Source organism: Corapipo altera, unplaced genomic scaffold (genome assembly GCF_003945725.1).
Source record: "Corapipo altera isolate COAL_440 unplaced genomic scaffold, ASM394572v1 70, whole genome shotgun sequence".
NCBI classification, from domain to species: domain Eukaryota; kingdom Metazoa; phylum Chordata; class Aves; order Passeriformes; family Pipridae; genus Corapipo; species Corapipo altera.
In genome coordinates this window covers 6,773,048-6,795,120 of record NW_020884911.1, presented here as the reverse complement: position 1 = coordinate 6,795,120, position 22,073 = coordinate 6,773,048, and the positions used below count along the sequence as shown (strand labels likewise).

Sequence of the window (22,073 nt, the reverse complement as noted above, 5' to 3'; positions counted from 1 at the left end):
GAGAGATGAAATGTTTTCACAAATCCTCCAAATCTTTACACCTCTACAACTGTAAATACTATAAACTTTGAAACAGTTGTTCTCACTCCTCAAAGTCCACTCGCTGGGAAACTTCACCACACAAAACCTCAGCTTATCAATGGCAAAACACAGGTTTTTCTCAGCAACCATTTTTAAGAGAAGAAAAGTTGTGACCTACGGATTTGTTAAGTGCTTTCCTCTCACGTCAGACCAGATGGAGATGCCATGCCATAAAACAAAATATTCTGTTTGAAGAAATTTATAATGAACAAAAATAGAAAGCACAGCCCAGGAATATGTGAGGTACGATGCCTTTGGACTCATTGAAATCAGACACTGCAATCAAAGTCTCTAAAGTGCTATAAGAAAAATGAATTTAGAAGCCTGGAGTAAAAAAGCCTTGCAAAGAAATCTACGAACTAAAAGGTATCATGATTTTACTACCAGGAAGCACATTTACTTTTTAAATATCATTCTTCTATAGTATATGTGAACACAATAAAATGAGTTATGGTGGAATGCATTTTTTTTTTCTACATTTCCTTATCATCCCTACAACAGTGGCACTATTTTTTTGCAACATTACACAAACAGGGACTAGGCCAATGCTTTCAGTTGCAGTTCCACTGTTCCCATTGGTTTGGTTGTGTTCCTATCCATATGGGACAGGTTTCCAAGCAACATCTGCTGTTGCTACACTCCAGAATATTTTAATTTACTCTCAAACCCTACAGAATTCACACCATTATTCTTTGTCCAAGCTGTCTTTGATTATTTCCATCCAACCTACACCAAGAGGTAAGAGAAAATGGACAAACTAACATTAAAATACACACTTTTTTAAAATCCAGATGCCATCTGCCAAGTCCTGCTCTCTGCTACTCAGAAGGTGGCTTATATGCTGAGGTATGATGTTTCAAACAATTCCAAAATTTTTCTTTACATTAGACACAAAGTCTTGATAAATCATCAAATAAAAGCACATCTGAATCCCAGTGCCCAGAAACACCGAGGAATCGGCTGTGATGGAGACTGAAACCCGCAGGAGCTAAACTTCCCCAACTGCTACAGAAAACCCTCCTCCTGAGAAGTAAATAAAAGGTTGATTTTGATCACAGTAATTTTCTCCAGTTGTGGGAGCAAGATGGACAGATTGGATAATTTCTGTCGAATGTCACAGCTGCCAGACATGGGCTCCAGCAAACCCTCTCTGCAACTCAATCATCACGGAGGTGCTGAGCCTTTATCCACTGCTGAGCAGGATGATATCAGGGGACTAAGACATCCTGGGATTTCAGATAAAGAGTTGTGTTTTCACAGGTGTTTCAGCTATTGTCAAAAACTGAGAGCTATTAAGAAATAGAAAAAAAAAGCAAGCTACTTTAAAATTTGCTTCTGTGTGCAGACATAAGGTCGTGAGAGTACTTCCATTAGGGAAGACCTTAATTTCAGCCCATGACTACAGCAGTTCCCTTCAGGTTGAAACTTTCCAAGGAGTGTTTTTATTTGGAAGTGTTGGCAACTCCAGAGGAAGAAAAAAAAAACAACTTCTCTTGACTTTCTTTTTTCATTATTTTTGGGAGAGGTAAACTACAATTACTGAGCAAGGGACATGGTTTAATAGTGGACTTGGCAGTGCTGGTTAATGGTTGGACTCAATGACTTTAGAGGTCCTTTCCAAGCTAAATGATTCTATGATCCTACAGGGGAAGGAATATACTCGTGAATCTGATCTCAATCAAGCTCATTCTACATTTATAGACACCAAGATCAGAGGTACCATGATGCATTTCCAATTCACAACACCCACCAGCCAACAAGCAAATAAAGGAATGACTACAAAAACAACTTAAAAAGAACATGTAAAGGATGAATAATAAAAGAAAGAGTCACAAACATTTCCCTCTTTCTGCTAAGGCTGAGTTTCTTGCACTTCAAGGTGCAGCTGGTTGAAAGTATAACAGCTTAAATTATTAATTTATTACTTAAAGACAAGAAGGAGTTTTGGGGAACAGCCGAAGTACTAAATTCTTGCTCGTGTCTTTCTGTATAAAACTCCCACAGTATGATTGCTAGATCCATTTCACTCATTAAATGTTTAACTCCATTCCTTTAGTCTTCCATTATTAAACACAAGTTTCAAGAATTCTCAGCTCAATAAATGTAAAATGTTTTCCTTGTCATCTTTTTTTTCAGAACTTCCCAATTCAGCATTTTCATGTGGCCTTGTTAGCAACCCTCTGCCACTGCACCAGACACTTCATGTAAATAGGTAACATTTAATGCCGTTATTGTCTTTTAATTTTTCCAAGTCCATCACAGGTGGCTCTTTAGACAGGACCCTGGCCAACCTGATCTAGTGGGAAGCATCCCATGAGAGGGGCATTGGAACTAGAAAGACTTTAAGGTCACTTCCAACACAAAGCATTCCATGGTTCTATGAACTGGTTTACAAAATATCACAACTATTGTAATAGTTTACAGCATATTATTAGCCAAAAAAATGCTTTTCTTAGGCATACTATTATTCTGAAACACGTGATAAAGATTTGTCTAGCAGAGTAGCATTAATAACATACCAGTGTCCTTCATGGTCAGCAGACAAACAGGAAAGTAATAATTTCATTGTTGTACTCTGTCAATAAAATTAGTGTATACATACATTTCCAAAGCTACACATTATTCTGCTATTCCACAATACCTTAAGGTTTGCAGGCAGGCAAACCCCTTAGAGATTATACAGACATAAAGCAAACAAACCAGAAAATAAAACAGCTCTCCCCCCTCCTTCAGCCCATGCAGTTACTACATCAGGATCAGACTTCACAGGCTGAAGCAGAGCCATTTATCTTTAATATATCGACCAAGACTATGTCAATCTTCAAGTTTGTCTGTCACAATAAAGTTTCCTTTCTGCTCGTACATTTTACCTGTACAGACCCAGAGAAATTTGTTCGCTGTGGAGCTGGAGGAGGGAGGGTGTGCTGTAGTGGGGAGTCTACAGGCATTTCTCTACAAGGAAATTTGAGGCAGAACTGCTGCCCTGCTGCTCTGACCACCCATCACAGCAGCCACACTCAAATGCAAACCTCCAGACTGCTAGGAATGACAACCATAGATGTGCAGGCGCTAACTGGCACCTTCCACACCACTCTACCACTGTGCAGAACAAGCTTCCACCCTGGAGAGGAGCACGGCCTTTCTGAAGCAAACACCGTGGTAAAGGACCATCACAGGACACAGGTACAGGGTTGAGTTTCACCACGGGAGATAAAAAATTGACTGCAGAGGGCAAAAAACATGGGAGCACAAGCTGTGGGGATAACGACAGGTTGAAGGTACACTGTGCATGCAGAGGCACAACAGCATAGAACAGAAGTAGTCTCATCACCTAAAGATTTTTAAACCAGGGGAAACGTAGAAAAACTCCAAAAAGATGTAGTTGGCCGGAAAAGCCTGGTAGAGATCCTTGCTACCAAACAGCTCCTGTTCCTTCTTGTAGCTCCTGCACACTTTTGCTATCTGAGCACTTCTTAATGAGTACAAACAGGAGCAAGAGATGCAAGCATTTCCCAAAAACTAAACCACAGTTTTTTGGTCTCCAAACCCAGGTAAACATAGCACAACTGGGAACAGTCAGGTCTCAGAGAATGACACATTCGCCAATTGTAGTATTTTAAACTTTTATGTCAAATGAAGCTGCCAGCACTGCTGTGAAGCTGCTGATTTACTGTGGTCAGTCTTCCAGCCAAGCACAGTGATAGGAAACTTCATTAAAAAGAAAGCTGCAATCCACGGGTTCGTAAATCACTTTGTGTACACAGAGCAGAGATGTTTGCTTACATTTTTAATAGTACATCGAGGTGGAGAGCCCCCAAGGAAGGTATATTCTCATCTGGGATTTGGGCCACAGCAATGGATCAAACTGCTTTTAATGCTAATGAAGCCATTTAGTTTTAAAGCAGTGTTTATAAGGAAAGGAGATATTTCAAAAATGAAACTACATCTGCTGTAGAGTACAAACTATGTGTAAAAAGGCCAATGAGGCTTGTTTTCTCTGGTCTTTTTTATTAAAGAAGTCAGTCTATACATCTTGATGTGTTGTTTGTCACACAAGTTTTTATCTGCACTGCTATGGAGAAGGGGCAGAACAGCACAGCCAAAGATGAAACACAACTTCCAGTTGGAAAAGGAGGAAGAGAAGTGACTGTGCCTCAAAAAAACAACCTGGAAGACTGATGTAAATTACTTTTGATGTAATTTACTCTTCCCTTGTCCTCTGTAAAAGCTACTAGACAGCAAAAATATTAGTGTAATGAGTTTTTCCAAACAACTGGAAAAGTACAAATAAGTTCCTCTCTTTCCTTCCCTTACAGATGTGAGTGTGGCACATTCACATCGTTAATGAACCATGGCCAGAAACAATTACACATTTCTCTCCTTCACCCCATTCACACATTCATGGCCATAATCAGCCCATCTCACTATCTGCATAATAAAGCTGTGCCCTGTCAATCACAGTGGGAACTGTATGAATTTTAAGGAGGAAGGAACCGCACTGCGTGTGCCACTGAATTAAACAAAAAATAATCCGACAAAAACTTGGAACAGTAAGGGCTCCATTTGTAAATCTTATCAGTTCATTTACACAATAAGCATCCACCATATTGGTGCTAAAAAGGGACAGCGGAAGTTGAGCTGGTGGGAAATGGAATTACCTCTGGATATTCATACCTACTGGTTCTCCCTATTCTTCAGGAATGCACACAGCTCAACACTTTGGTATACAAATTGCTCAGCTTGTTCATTTTCTATTTCTAGTTACATGCACTTGCACATAAAATGTGCATTTTCAGTGTGTAACAACTGGTAATTTAAGTTTAGCTTAAATGAATCCCATAGGACCACAGTCTAATTTAACTTATTTACTAATATGTGCCTCCAAAACTAGATTAGAGGAGCTGAATATTATAAATGTAAGATGTCTTATATAGATCACTGAATGCTCTGTGTGACTACGTAGGACACAGCTACTCAGTTTAGAAGCATTTCTTTGCTTTACATATATTGCATTTATCAGCAGTTAGAGTCTCAGGTTTTTAAGATTGACGCAGTAAGCACAGCTCAGTCTGAACTTTGTACCTTTTATAGCTGCCTGCAGTGATTAATTAGCTGTTTTGGGTGAACCAAAAAAAAAAAGTTTCATTAGCTGCAAAAGTTGTGATATCTAGAAGTCATTTGTGTGAAATATTTAAGCCATTTTTCACCTAAATGGCATTGTCTGTCAAGAAAAGGTAAAGAATATGTTTATTGTAAATTATTAGCCAGCATCCCTCGTAGCGGGTTAGGTGTATATCCTAACTACAAGACAGCACAGTCAGAAAACAATATTCCCAAAGGGAGAGGTGAAGGATTTGCTGAGCCTGAAAGATCCTTGAGGGAGCCAGAGGAGTCTGTGCTCAATAGGCTGCATTTACCAGAGCACGGTCGGTCACTCGGCATCCGTGGGAAGCTGGAAAACACAGGGAGCTTGTTCCCAATGGTTACACCAATGCCTCGACAGCCGGCCAGAGAATTAAGTCACACAAGTCAGAGCCCAAGCCTTTCTGGCACTCGTGCTTGTCATGAAATACAAGGCCTAAGTATGTCTGTGTAATCCCAGAGTGGTTCCCCTCCCATCAATGAACTTACAGCATCGCTCTGCCATCAGGGCCTCACCATTAACCGCCGAAACAAAAGTAGGCTCTGTTCAGGCAGGACAAGCAAGTGGTGCAATTAAGAGACACTACACTAGATTCCAAAGTAATAGGTTTAACAAAGCAATTTAGTGCCACGATGACAGATGTCAAAGCAGCGGCGAGACAGACGGCCGCACCACTTCCATGAAAATAATTGCCAACGTGTAAAGCTAAAAGGTTCCACTTGGGATATTCATGGTGTGATATGAACGAACATGAAATGAGCATGACATGACTTAACACGAAATTGTGACTTGTTACTTCTGGTTTCTTTTTTTAATCTGGACTGGGGGAATTTGCAGCAGAAATGCTCAGATGTTATCCTTGTTCCCTTCTGCACAACACTCACACAAATAAAGATCTTAATATACTTAGGAAAACAGAACAGATGAAATTAAGCAGATTTTGTCCACAGCACACTAGAGCAGATCTCACTTTGCTGTAGCAGCAAAGAGGAGCTCGGCCAAGCACTGTCCTCATTGAGTGGCTCGTGAAACACATACCAAGTGACCCCCTTGACTCAAGCAATGCTCTCCAGCTTTCACTGACTATTATTCTTTGCAACTGGACAAAGCTACAGACAAAAATGTCTTAATCTGTCTTTTGGTTTACGTTTGCTATATGTAGGAAAGCATGAGCCATAAAGATTCTCTATTTCCACTGTATTGAACAGCAGAAGAAGTTATCATCTGATAAGTCAAAAGGCTTTTCAGCTCTCAAAAATAAACTTGCTTGCCCCAAATTGAGTGTTTATTCTTAAGACATCAAGACACAGTTTTAGTGCTGTTTCACAAAAAACATACATCAAAATACAGAGCACGGTGAATGATATAACATCAACTACGTAAATTTAAGCTATATTTAACCCCACTTGATTCTGAATTCAAAACAGAAGCTTGCAAATATTATCCATGAAAGCGTGCAACACAATTTCTAAAATTGCAAATGGGGTTTAAGTTAACTCCAGTTCTAGTTTTGGAATTGCATTAATTACAGGGGCACAGAAATCAGAAACAAGCTAATTAATGCTCTCAGCTTCTCAAAGCATGGACCCCTACTCACAGTTGGGCTGTTCATAGTGTTCAACCCGGTTCAGTTAAAGCTGATCTAGTTACCTCTGCTGGTGCATTGCACAATTAAAGCACAAATATGATCTTTAGGAGGTGAGGAAAACAAAATACACACACACACAAAAATAATCCCATCCACAAAAAACCTCACTCAGTCTCACTACAAAACGTAGTACCAGTCTATTTTTACCCAGAAAAGACTAACACTCAGAACTTGAACTTCTTCACTTCCCTGTGAGTGCTGAACAGTGCTACAGAGTGCTCTGATAATTTAACAAGCTATAGGACAAGCTCTCTATTTCCTATTTTAAGGATTTTCCCTGTGCAAATTCTGTTTTGATAACTTTATTAGCATTACTTATTAAACTGCTTTTTGTTATTCGGTCAAGATCACTGTAGGGACACTGAAACAAAGGAAGGCATCCCAGGAGACTCAGAAAACAATTCAACACATCATGTTTGCTGTGGCCATGGGACATGCTGAACATAAGCAGGTCCCCAGATCACTGTGCCAATACTTTAAGGCTTTCTTGCCTGTCATGAAATTAGTGAATCGCTCAAATTATTTGTCCTTCACACAGGATTTAAGAATATCGGCATAAAAGTTTATGAAAAGTTTATAAAACATTGATCTTCATTTGACAGGACTGGTGATTATAGCAGGAAGTTTTCAGAAGACCAAACTGAACAACACCTAATTTCACATTAGCAGTGGGTGAAAAGAAGGGAAAGTGCCAGCACTGGTTTTATCTCCCCAGTGAAAGGATACAAATTTTTTAATCGGATCACTTCAGGTAAAAAGGTTTTTAAAAATCAGACTGGAAGAACTGTTTCTTTAATAGGTAGTTTTACTGGCTTCTTCAAGAGGCAATAAAGTATGACTTAAAGTTTCAAGGAAAAATGTATTATTTTCATAGCTTCACTGGTGCATCTATTCCTTGAGGGCAGCACATTACAAAAAGTTACCACATTCATTTTTTTCATTTGCTATTTCTATATGTTTTCTTGAGGATAAACAAACTTCTTTCACCTCAAAAATCGGAGCACATCTTTTTCATTTGACACCTCTCTAATCTACATATCTCTCACAGCAGAAAACAGATGCTTTGCTAAGGATTTTGCATGTCTTCTTTAGGAAAAAAAGAAGAAGGTGATAAAATTACAGGTTCTCCATGTATCTTCTAAAGAAACCAGTAGCAGCTAAATCAGCCTGATTAACTTTCAAGTTTGAACACTTAAAACCAAGCTAAAGTTCAGTATTTCCCTTGACACAAAGCACACTGCTCTTGCAATACAGATAGCAGAGCCTTGTGCAGCCTCTTGGTACCATTTATCACCTCTCAAAGCCAAGTGGATGCAGAAGGAGGAGAAAGTGAGAAATGACAAGACTGAAACAATTATTTTTTTTTAAACATACATTCCCAGTTTAAGAAGACAGAGGTGAAGAGATATGAACTGTGCTACAGGGCTGCAATCTATACAGAGGATACTGTACTTTCCTCATAGCAATAAACACAGTGTTTACAGCTCCCAGCTGGAGAACTCCTTTCCAGTCTGAGAGTGGTCCCACTGACATCAGTGAGACCACTGCTTAAAGGTAACAAGGATCCAAACACCAGCAAAGGAAAGGAGAGCACACCTTCCCCAGAATGAAGGAATGCACAGTTAGCATTTTATCTTTTAAAGGTCACCTCTGAAAAATCTCACTCTTCCTACCTTTTTACTTTCACAAGAAAAACATACAGAGTTTCTCTGATTTACTTGATCTTAAGTATTTCTCTTCTGTAATTTTCACAAATCTTTGTGTACTGTCATTTCCTTCAGAGATGCTTTCCCCTGCTACACCTATGAGTCCATTACAAAACAACAAAAAGAGGAAAAAATTCAATTTACTATTGCCACCTCTCCCCCAAACTCAGCCAAACACAGCCAATGGAAAGAGGGATATATGATGCAGCAACCAAAAGTAGGTTCAACTCATTTTTAAAAGCTGACTAGATTTCAAGTTGGCAGTGCCACTTTAATTGCTTCACAGAAGTGTGATAAGAGAAATAACTGGACAGCTCTTTGAACCGTAGCATGAGACTTCATGCCTAGAAGAGGAATCTCACTTTCTATCATCAATTGTATTTTAATTTTAGGTGGCTGAAACTACGGCAAAGCACCCTCCTGATATCAACATATTCCAGACATCATCTTGTGGGAATGCAGAGTATGCCGAGCATCCGTGATAAATTCCTTTGGCCGTTTCGTTTCCTCCTCGCCTCGTCCCCAGAGATGTTCTCCAGTTTGAAAGATAGTTTAGTTTCATCAGCTGGCAATGAGACAAATATTAGCACTTGGAATCCACTGCTCTGCAATCCATCCTAAAAGCAAAGCCAGCAGATGACGGGGGCAGGGCATGATCCTAAAGGGAGGAGGGAAATAAAGACATGTGTCTGCAGAGACTGTGCTATAGATACAGAATAGAGGAAAAAATAACCGATTTAGAGAAGAACTTCAGTGCTTCAATCTTGCTACCTGCACACTTTGTTAATAAACAGTTATTGCTTCTCCAAATGTTTCAAACAAAATGAGCAAAGAGGTTAATTTGAAATTGTATATATAATGTATATATACAATATAAATTAGCTCAGCCAGCTAATCAATACATATAATTAATAATTTCATTATTAATAATAATCAATAATATATATAATGTAAAATAAAAATTAGCCTGGCCAGTTCAGCCAGGCTACTGTGGTATAGAAGCTGCCCTCAGCTCACCTGTGGGCACCACTGAGGTGGAAAGGAGCTAAAAGACTCCAGCAAACGTGCTCAGAATGGTTGGTAGACACAAAAGCGAAGTAAGAAACACGAAATGCATCCAACCAGGATATTTAGAGAAAATTGTTGTATGATATTTTGCACAATATGTAATGCTCCTGTGGTTCCAAGTGAAAAACAAGCTTTGACAAACATCTTGAGAGTGTTTTGCATCACTGAAAGTTGTAAACAGTTGAATTTGCAGCAAGAGCAAACGTTACAAAATAAGAAATGGGGAAACTATTCTTTTTTTCGAAGATGAAAAAAATGTATTGCAAAGTGAACTGTTAACAACTTGCCGAGGTTTATTGCACTGCTAATGTTCTCCGTGTCAATGTCACCGGGAAGAGTCCTTGGAGAAACACTGGTGTCACCTCTTGTTCAGCTCAATTGAGAAAAATGTACTTAAACAACCTTCTGGAAAGTCATGTAATGAGCTAAAAGAGCTGCTGAAGGACAGTCTTGAGCTCTGACTTTCTGTAAAAGAAACACAGATGTAAATAAAGTCAACTTATGCTCTCAGTCACATCGTAGCATCTCACGAACCTGTCACAAGCTTTTCACAGTAATCCAAGTGGTGAATTTCCAACTCAAGTTGCTCAAACAGGATATCGGTGTTTAGGAACTGGGAACCAGAAAGAGTGGGGCTAGAATGACTTGGTAGCAATGACTTGTAAGTGCAGCAATGTCTTTGAAAAAACCTAATGTAGAGATGGTAAAGCTCACGGGGGTGCCCATGTCAGAACAAGATGTCATTTCCAAGCACAAGACTGTCCCTTGCTGAGGGGAACTGCTCAGTTTCTGAGAAACCACACCGAGAAAAATATTTTTAAATTTTATTGCACTTGCTATTGAAGCAAAATGGTTATTTTGTCACCCGCAGTGCCCACAAGCCCAATGCATCGTTTCTCTAAGGAAGGAGGAAATGTCTGCAAAATCACATTATCCACTTGAACGCCAGTTTGAGGATGAGGTGGAATTTTTAGAAGTCCACGTATAAAGTTGTACGTCACAGCACTGTCTCCCCTTAACGTGGGTTGTTGGAAAGACAGACTGGTATTTTCAGAATGAAAGCAATTGCTTCAAGAATAATGTCAGCTCTTATTGTTCACAAAGAGCCAGAATTGGAGCACGTGAAGCAGCAAACCACTTGGCTGACCTTGCCAGCTGAGCAACACAAAACACTCAAGCGAGCAAAAAACATGTTGGGAGAGACAGCAGGAAAGAAAACCAAACACAGACATGTGCTTTCACGGGTCCTTATGAAACCACTGCACATTTTTATTTCAAAGGCAGGCAAAATGCTTGACACCAACCATGGCAAAAATCCCAACTTTATACACTTTTTTTCATCGTGGATTCTTTGTCTGCAGGAAACATGTTGGAAAATGTAAATCCAATTGCTTCACTAGTGTCATTTCCATGGTCAAGTGTTAAAACCCACCCTTGGAAGATCACTTTGCAGTACTGTTGGTGCCTTGAGGAGTCTGTAGATAGTACCAGTGCTGCAGCAGCAGATGGAAAAGGCCAAGGATGAGGAATCTGGGGCGAGGATCTCACTATGCTTGTGAAGTTTTAGGAAAAGGTAAAGTTTTAGTGCAAGCACAAAGGCATTTTTAAGGAAACTCAAGAGGAAACTTTTTTATCCCATGTTTGTGCTGACAGTGTTCATGGGTTTTTATTTAAATATTTGGTTCAGTAGAAACTTCATCTTTCAGAGAGGCTACAATTTTTCTGCAAATTTGCGGTAAAATTCATGAAAAATTACTAATCCAGAACCTCATAACCTTTAGTCAAAATACTGTGCTTTCCTCTATAGTTATCCTTAGCTACTTCCAAGATTTTCTACACTGATACCCTTTGGTTTAGGGGAAAAAAACAAAGGCCAAAAAAAAAAAGGGGGGGGAGAAAAAAAAGAAAATACACTCCACAAAACCAATCTCCCTTCCCAAATTCCCACAGAATGAAATTCTAATATATCCAAACACCCCTTTTCTCCTGCTTCTCAACCAGTAAAAGTTTTGTGGGAACTTCACCTCATTAGAGTCCCCATCATCTAACAAACGTTCAGCAATAACAAAGAACCCTGCCATAAAGCTTTTGATGGATGTTTCTCAGCCAACACTTTACAGTCAGGATTTATGGGAACGATTTAGAAAAGAAAAAAAAAAAATAAAAATAGGACTGACTATCATTTAGCAGAGAAATTACAAATGCAAATTCAGAGGAAGACAGTATCCTTTTCTTCATGGAGACAAATTTTAAACCAGTTTCTGGAAAGGGTGACCGTATAATAAACTTCTAATTTCAATAGTAACATTAGGTAAGGAAGGAAAATTACAATAGGCCAGGTATCATGTCAGCCTTGATATACTACTACACTTCTTTATGAGCACATTACAATTCAGAGAGCTAATAATAAAAAGTGATGCTGAGATGATGAATTGATGCTATGCAATTAGACCTATTAGAATTCACAAGAGTCGACAGGCAATAATCAAACCACTTTCATGCTGCCCATTGCAATTATCTTTGCACTTAAGAATCAACAAAGCACATAATGACTTGCTCTCGATTAAGGAATTCATGAGAAATGGAATTTTAATTAGTGTGTAGAAAATTTGGGCCATTTATTACTTTACAGGACAACAGATTGTAAAAACTAGTTGAGTAGCTGTAGGTGTTCAACGGGGGTTCAGGTCCAAGAAGAAATACACACTGACTCTTCCAAAAAGAAGATTCCAATCACATCCCTTGAAAAGAGATTGCCAAAGCAAGTGCACATTTGCTTCTGCTAAAATCTAGAGGGGAAAAAAAAACCAAACAAACAACCAACCAAGAAAACCCCACAAACAAAACTGTTGGAGCTTGAGACTAAAATGGAAACCATTGCTGATGTTTTCAATTAGCAGCTGATGAACAAGAGTTGGGTAGAATTACATTTATCTGTGGTATGAACCACAGATACCAGGTCTAATTCTACATTCTCATCACAACATGAGTAGGACAAGACAATGAAAATGCACCATCAGTTAAAATAAACAGTCTGAATAGTAACTTGAAGGTTGATTTAAGTTTTCTTTTACCAGCCCTTGAATAGGAAGATTACTTAGTTTCAAACAAAATTATTCTCATCATTTGCTGATGTTAGTACAAAACAATTTATTAATAATTTGAACAAAAGCACCAGTTAAATTCTGGAAGTGGAGCTTCTTGATAGTATGAAATAGAGGTTGATGGGGAAGTTGGACAATTATGCTGAACTCAAATGTTATGAAATGCACATTTTTAAAAAATGCAAACAGAAATCCACACTTTGAGTGTGAATGCTGGTGATATAGACGTGGATATAATGCTATGTGCTTACGGAAATGAATGGTAAATCAGCAGGATATTAAGTAACATATCAATTTGCTAAAAACACAGTATTTCTGGCCCAATCCCAGCACAAGGCTGAGCATAGAATGGACTGAGAGCAGCCCTGAGCAGAAGGAATTGGGGATGCAGTTGCATAACCAATTCAACACAAGCTAGCAATGTGCACTCACAGCCCAGGAAGTCAACCCTGTCCTGGAGTACATCCAAAGGGGGCTACATGAAGGTATGGAGTGATAGGACAAGGGGGAATGGCTTCAAACTGAGAGGATAGGTTTAGAGATTAGAAAGAAAGTTGTCACTGTGAGGGTGGTGAAGCACTGGAACAGGTTGCCCACAGGATCTGTGGATGCCCCATCTTGGAAGTTCAAGGCCAGGTTGGATGGAGCTCTGAGCAACTCAGTCTAGTGGGAGGTGTCCCTGCCCACGGCAGGGGGGTTGCAAGTAAGCGGTCTTTAAGGTCCCTTCCAACCCAAGCCATTCCTTGATTCTACTCAGTCTTTTAAAAAAAATACTACTAGAGGTCCATAATAGTGAAAAAAACCCCAAAACCAAAAACAGTTAATACTGGGTCATTTGGAATATTCAGAATGAAATAATTAAAAGTTTAGATTCATGTGTAATTATTATCTGCAAAAGTGTGCCCCCAGCTTTGATCCCTATGAATTTCCTATTTTGCTATGGATAAGCAACTGGATACTTAGTGCTCAAAATCTGCTAGAATGACATTCTTTTTCCATTGTCATGAAACTATTTCAGCATTTCTGGTTCTTGGTTCCGTGGGGGAACCCTGTCTTTATAATGTCCCCATTAAAAAAACATTCACAACAACCTGAATGGCTTCTTGTAAGTGATAATACTTCAAAAGAGGGAAGAAAATAGCTCACACAGGGATTCATTCTTAAATTCCCCTACGTGCTCTGCGTAGGGAGGGCTCTGGGAAGCAGCAGGGAAAGCAGCAGGCATTGCTGCCCCAGGGCCATCCCTCCCACAAAGGGAACATTTTCACACTGCTGCAGAGCCACCATCTTCACCCCCCACGCTGCGTTTTCAGGGAAAGGGATCTTGTAAGATAGGTCTGTCTCCAGAATGCTGGAGTTGCCCCTGGGGAGCGGGGAGAGCTCCTCACAGGTTAAAGCAGCTCATCATGCTGCTGTCGCTTCAGATCAGTCAAGGACCGGTGATGGGCTGGCTGAGACGTGAGGATGCAGGAAGCTGGCATGGAACCCTCCCTGCCTCACTTCCCACCTTCTGGTCTTGTGTCAGGCCCAGGGTGTTTAAATCAGTGCACCTCAGCCAGGACATCAACCACAACACCCAGAACTACCCTTTTCTCCTGCCCAGCACTCATTCCTGCAGATGGAAGAGAAGGACCTTGGGGAAGAGACATAACCTGTTTACTTCACTGCAGTTGTGAAACACAAGCGATTTCTGTGAAAATAATACCTACCCTGGCCTAGGTAGGTATTTGCAAGCAAAGATGCTTTTGGAAAGGATTTGAGAGCAGTGAATCCCTCTTGGAGGCCCAGGGTGAATAGTTCAGACATACCAGAAATTTTTGATTAGAAAAGCAAGTAGGAGTATCGTTGCTTCAAAAACATAACACAATTAATTCAAAATATGCTTACAAGGTAAAGAACACTGTTACTCCAGAAAGGGCTCCTAGATTAACATCAAAATCTCTTAAATAAGTCATAAAACACACTGTGCTGCTGAGGATTGTTACAAGTGAACCTGAACTAAGTGATTCTCTGTGCTCCAGAATTTACAAGATCATAGCTCAGTACCTCATTAAAATTAGGGTTCTGTTAATTAAAGCCTTCTTTCAAGTGATAGATGGCTACTGTGGATATAAGCTGTGCATACTGTTGAAACTTCATATTAGGAATAGATAACACACATAAAGCATATAGCACTGAGTGGAAATAAAACTGGGGTCTGCTCCTACGGAAGCAAAGATTTCTTATACTGCAATACAGAAAGAGGAAGGCAAGCAGAAGGTTCTGTAAAATTCAGGAAGGTCTTAGGTTAGCACCCAACCTTGTTTGAAAGTCTCTGAACTAACAGTACCCTTTTCACAGGTTTCTAGTCTCGCCAAAAAGCCACAGAAAGGTTTCACAAAGAGACAGAGCCTTAGGAACAAACTCTGTTGCATCCCTGCCCAAATTCTTTAATCTGAAACTGTAGGAACCACGTGTTTCATTAAAAGGCACAATAATACAGAAAAACAATGGACAGAAGTGTGCATCATATAGTTATGAATATAGAGAGCAATTTATTTTATCCTGAAAGTGTCTCACCTAAAACCTCCTTGATTTCTAGGAAAACCTAACACACTTTTTAATGCTGAAGAGGACTTCTGACAGAGGAGGGTTCAGAGAATGAACCCAGCACCCCTTAAAAAGAGCACAGAAGGTCTTAGGATTTTTAGAGATTCAGAGATAACACAGGAAGTCCAGTAACTGCAAGAAAATCAATGAGGCATCTCTAAGGTCATGTAGAGGGAATTTGTATGATGAGAAAACAGGCAGCGCATTTTAAAAGCTTATTTTTTTAACCAATAAATTATAAAATTGCCAAACATATCTTCACATTAAAGAGGCGCACTTTTTTTTCCCATTTTGGTAACTCCTTCATAAACAGACTGCTTGAGAAGAGTGTTCTGTGCTATTTGGATATTCAAGTCTATTTGACTTTTTTGCCAGCTCAGCCTTCCAAACATTTTATTTGATTCTTTAATGGTTTTGTGGTTTCAGAGAATTCAAATTCCTTCCTTATTTCCATGACTAAAAGGTAAGTTCAAAACGCAAAGATTTGGATTACTTAGAAATTAGGCATGTGCAGAGTTCAGGACATGTTGCAGCAAAACATAGAGAAACTATGGAGGCCTAAACACATCTTTATTTTTCCTTCTCATATCAGAAAAAGAATGAGCCATTAACCATATTCATAGTCACTAATAGCTCTGAACCAAGAGAAACTTTATACACAGTCCACAAATACCGTGAGCTGGATGTCTGCATAGAGTTTCCAGAATTAAGTACAACTGATGAGACAAAACCCTGGGTCTCAGTCCCAGTTTTGACCCAGTAAATGCAAAAGGTGCTGCAGACCTACAGTCAGCATAGGCTCAATTTTAAGCAAAGCATTACCTTATTTTCTGAAGTTTATCTTTAGAATTTACTCGTTTTTCACTCCTAAGAGCGCCAGCAACCAGTCTATGGAGCAACTAACACAGCCATCACAATAATCAGCACAGCAAAAACACAGCAAACAGCCTGATGAAGCAGTATTATGTGAATTTCTGCCTAATGGAGGGAGCTGGACTCCCCAGATGGGACTTAGAAGTTTCTGTACCTTCACCTGGTTATCGTCATGATGAGAAGCTGTTCCTCCCCTGCTTTCCCCCAAAGGAAAGCATCCTGGCTCTGGGGAGCTAATTCCCTGCCATAGCTCAGGGCTGTGCAGAAAGACAGTCTCAGCAATTAGGGACAGCTATATGAGCCTTTTCAAAGGGCTGATGCTTTCAGGAAAGTAAAGAGGCAATTGGGCCTTATTGACCAGAAACCAGGACAGTAAAACCCTGGAGAGTTGGTACTGATTGGCTTTTTATTTTTGTGTTTTATTGCAAGGAAACTGGAAGAATGAAATGCAGCCAGACATGTCCTGACCACACAACAAATTCATTTAAACAGAAATTTTCTACCTTGTGTTTATCTCTCTCCTGTATAATGGTACCTCTCCCTTTTTTATTCTGCCCCTACCCTTCTCACTAATATGCTTATGTATGATAATGATTTCCTGAAACACAGAATTATATCAAGTCATATTGTAATAAAAATAAATGGAGCAGAAGATAAATAAATCAATATCGAGTAGCATTTTTTACAACTTTCCCAGAAATAAAACAATTAGCACATTAGCAGTGAAAGCAATAATAAAATTAGCCAATTAGGATATTTAAGTGATTACCACACTGAATCAAAAGATTAGTTGAAATAAATATGGATAAGCTCTGCTGAGATGGAGAAGAGTCTGCACTGTCCTCTTCTGTGTCAAATGGAGTGTTTATGCAACACAGTGGATTTATTGCTGTACAGGCAACCTGATCTGATCTTTTACTCTCGCTGCTCTAGTGTCTGAAGAAGAAACCTTAAAAGCAAATGAGATTATAGTTCTGCCCATTATAATTGTTGCTGTAATACTATTTGCAGAATCCTTTGACACCAAAATTTACTACAGAGTTGCAATCAGTTCTTTAGGAATGCTACCAATCCTAAAAAAAAAAAACAAAAAAAAAAAAACTAAAAGGTTTACATATTAATAGCACTCCAATGCTCCTCTCCCAGATGGCAACACAGTTGACTGCCGTTCCCTCCTATAACACAGCGCTGTTTATCCTCTGAATGTCCCCAATATAAAACCATTTTAATCTTTTGTGGCTGTTGTAAAATTTGATCTACTGAGGGACAACATAATTAAGTGCCAACTTTTGGATATACAGCACAAAAAGTAGATGGAATAATCCAACCTGTACGTCACCAACAACTCAGTTCACGGCTCAGCCATAATGGGATTGCAGATTATTCACTGAAAGATGCATTTTACCTCTCACAGCTCTGGATTAAGGTGTAGTTCTGTTGCACTTGGTGCATTTTCAGCAGGTTTTCTTGCTGTTCCCTTTTGCCTTCCATTAGCCTGCTCAGAGTTCTATGGTTGTGCTGTGCAGCCAACTGGAATGAAACAGCACTTCGATTACAAGTGTCTGATGATCTGTTGGTTCTTGTAGAAGTTATGGAGCCGCTACGAAACCTAATATATGATGTGCAGAGAGATTAGCAGAGGAATGGGATTTTGATTCAGTATCTTAAGGAAGATGAATGAAGGGGAGTGAGCAATTAAAGCAGTTGTTCCTGTCTGGAGCACGAACACCTGTACAAATCTGGACATCCGCACTGTGCCTCTCTGCAAACATGGACATGGAGTGTGCCTAAGAAGTGCCATCAACAAGCCGTTATTTACCATCTATTTGTTATCCCTACAAGAAAGAGTGTGAATTAATCACATACTGTGTTAGGAAATATTCAAGAGTATCTATTACATGTCTATTACTGGATGGTTATAAATGTATGCAACTATAATAAGGCTACATTAAAGTGAGAGAAGGAGGGGAGTGGAAGATTAAGGAGAAGTAGAAGAATTGAAATAGAACATAAGTACAGAATAACACAATTGTTGAAGTAAGCTATTACACACTTTAGACAAATTATTCCAAAACAACAGCATGCTGTAAAAGTACATGGCCATCAGAATAGTACCTGCCACCATAGAATGATTTGGGTTGGAAGGGACCTTAAAGATCCTCTTGTTCCAACCCCCCTGCCACAGGTAAGGACAACTTCCACTAGACCAGGTTGCTCCAAGACCCACCCACTCTGGCATTGGACGCTTCCAGGGATGGGACAGCCACAGCTCCTCTGGGCAACCTGTGCCAGTGCCTCACCATCCTCACAGTGAAGAATTTCTTCCTAATATCTGATTTAAACCTGCCCTCTGTCAGTATGAAGCCATCCCCCCTTATCCCATCACTCCATGCCCTTGTAAGCAGTCTCTGTCTCTCTTATAGCACCTTCCAGTGCCTAATGGGCTACAACATCTCCCTGGAACCTTTCCTTCTCCAGGTCGAACATTCCCAACTCTCCCAGCCTGTCTCCATAGCAGAGGAAGGCTTCCCCCACTAGGGCTCTACCACAATCACCTGGTGCCCTGTGAGGGGGACTACATGGTCACAGTGACACTTTTCTTCCCTTTAAACCTCAAAGATGAACCTCTGCACCCGAGGGCAGTGATGCCGTAGGACTGAATCCATCAGGCTGTGCCATGTAAATAAGTTACAGGAAGGACAGAAGGGTTTGCTTCATTGGCATATAACCTCCACCTGCAGCAGTTAACCTAATGTGTTTGCATTATTACCCACAATATGCATCTGTCCAAAGATGCTGTAGCGTGTTATTTAAACACAGACCATTATGAATATTTTTATAGCCCTGCTATTCCCCCCCCAGCACATACTATTTCCATTTTAGCTCGGTAGTTTTCTCAAGGAAGGCTTCTTGACGTAGGTCCACGTGGGAACACCAAGTGATAAGACTTTAAATCAAGCTCCTTGTTAGTGGAAGCATACAGCACTATTACCCAGTGACTCGATATTCCTTCTAAAGAGCAGGAGGTCAATTCTTTGTGCTGAGTTAATACCTCTACAGAGTAATTCCCTGGCTGGTGTGTCAAGAGAAAAATCACCTCACTGTGTCTCAGCCCAGGCCACTGGGACTCAGAGTGACCCTTTGGCAGCTGCCTCATGTTCAGATCTGGGCCTGATGCTCCATCACGTTTCACCAGCTCTTTACACACATTAGCCCAAAAAGCTGCTGCAGAGAAAATAAAGTTGACTATGCCAGAGCAAAAAGCAGGGCAGTGTACCAAGGAAGCAGGCAAGACACTGTTTTCTTTGATGCTTTGAATCCAGTAGGGTTATGCATGTTAGAACATTGTTTCTTTGCACAGATCTGGCATTCAAATGATAAAGTCAATTAGTTTAAACAGTATCTGTATACCAAAACAACAAAAGGGAAAAATATTTTACTTTCTTCTTTTACTTAAGTGTAAGAAAAAAACAAAATTAGACACAGAGTAACATGGAAACCAGTCAGTTCCACAGATTTCATCCCCGTATTGAAATAGATGCTCAACTGTAAATACACCTGTACATCCAGCAGAGCACACAACCATGTCTTCTTTATTTCAATTCTACCAGAATCAATCAGATGCAATTACAAGAATTTGACAGTGACATTGTTCAGAATTGAACTGGATTTTAAACTTACTATTGAATTTCATTTTGTCATCAGTTTCACACAATTTTAAAAATAAAATAAACCATATCCCACACCGTTCTGGAGAGAAGCATTGCTGTACCAGATTTTGAGCAGTGCAACAGTAGCAAAATAAGGGTAAGTCCTTCAAATCCATCCAGTAATTTTATATCCACCCTTGGACCACTGTGTTTTTGAATAGGTAATAAGCCTTACATCAAAAAAGTGTTACACTAAACATAAATCAGAGAAGCTTGACATGATTAAGAACACCGGGACAGTCACCCCAACAGAAGGTAAACTATCATTAAATCCAGTGATGAAGGACAGTTTTCCTCTTCTCAGGTACTAGCTAACATAAGAACATTCCCACCACTTACCATTTTCAACTGAATTACCATTCATTTTCAACCGAGTAAACCAAAATCAAGGCATTATCCACAATCTGATTCATTAGACCAGATATACTGATGATATTTATAAAAATCCTTTTTTAAAAACTTCAAAACAATGTTGTAGAATATTATCATTATGAATAATTACATTGCAAATTAATGAGAATAAGCCCTATACAGTTGGAACAATGAGATTTAACAATAAAATATTTGGAACACATGGAAAGGAATGCCAGTCTAGACATGCTGACATGGTTAGAGGGTTGACAGATGCTTAATTACAGAGTTCAGACACCAGGGACTGACCGTATAACACATGAAAGGTTGCCAGTATGGTGAACACATAAAGCCTTTGAAAATACCATCTTATAAAATGTTGATATGCTGCAAATAAAAGAGGAATTTCTTTCCCTTATTTTTAAGAACCCTGAACTTCAGTGCTTGCAAAAGGACTGAGACATTTTGCTGAATCACAGAACCAATGTCCAGTGACAGAATATGTTTTGCCCAGGTCCCAGCTGGGATCACTTGAAGCACTGGAGTCTCTGCTCAATTCTGTATCAATTACTCTATGGCTTTCTGGCAGAATTGGCTTTGAGGGTTCTCTGCACAAGCTCACATGTTGTGAACATGTGCCACTTGGAAACCAAGCTGGATTTCTCCCTCTCCATCTTCAGTTGAATCTTCGCAAAAAAAATCTGGTATTAAGGAAAAGCTAAACATCTGTTGACCTTCAGTAGAAAAATATATTTATGCAATCATGTCTCTGAAGATGTAATTTTTATCCCCACCATCTGACCATCCCTTTGAAAGAACTTAACTAGTACTCTGGGAAAAGAAATAATTCCTACTAACAAAAATAAGTCAAACAGGATGGGCTTTCAGTGCAAGACTAGTAGTTACTGACTCGTTTTGCATTATATTAAAGTGAACCCCTATGCACCAGCAGCTCCAATCTCAGCAGAACTGTTTAGAAGCCCCTCCATGCCTCATCCAGCCACATCCATCGACTCCAGAACTTCCAAAGCTGTCACCAGAGCTGACACCCTGACGGTTGTCAGGAGCAGACTTTGTATTTTGATTTCAAAACTCAAAGCACTGAATAAAAAGGCAAATTTTGAGGACCAGCTGTCTTGGTGCAAATGCAGAGCGTGTTGTTCTGTCCACGCTGGAGGAAGTTTTGTGGACATTTCCAGCACAGATGGGTTGAAGCTAAGATAATTTATTTTGTGAATAAGTGGAACCAAAAAAAATGAGTATAGCAAGCCCCTGACAGCACTTCCATGAGTCAGATGCAAGGCCCAGAATTACAGATTATTTGTGTCCTGCACTATGTTTCTGCTCAGCACAGCGCACTGCTCCACGCCAGAATTATTGGGAAGAGTTAGACAACAGATGTTAAGATCCCCAAAACCCTGTCAGTGGAGCTAGAGGGATGATCATGATCTTTGACTATAATGTTGTTTTACTCTGAAAGATCTCAATGTGAAGAGAAGAGGCATTGCTGTACTTAGGAGCCCCGCATTTAAATCCCCAGCCTATTCTCTTACAAACTCCATGCCATGTGACAGCAGACAGGTAAACATCACATTATGAACAACCTAGACCCAGAATTAAGATTCAACAGTCAAAGAAACTGCATCTTACCAAATTTATACCCAATGTAAATTGCTGTGCTATCATATTCTGCAATTATTTGAATTTTAGTTTTTATTTTTAAATGGAATACTGAAGTCTCGCATGATGCTGTTGCCTGCAAATATGTCTGTTACTGGCAGATTTCATGAAATTCATATA

At 39.7% G+C, this 22,073-nt stretch overlaps 1 protein-coding gene across 3 annotated transcripts in view; it reads right to left on the bottom strand.

Annotated features, from left to right (window-relative positions):
• Positions 1 to 22,073, bottom strand: part of MACROD2 (MACRO domain containing 2) — an 841,263-nt gene that overhangs the window by 357,059 nt on the left and 462,131 nt on the right. The window lies entirely within an intron of this gene.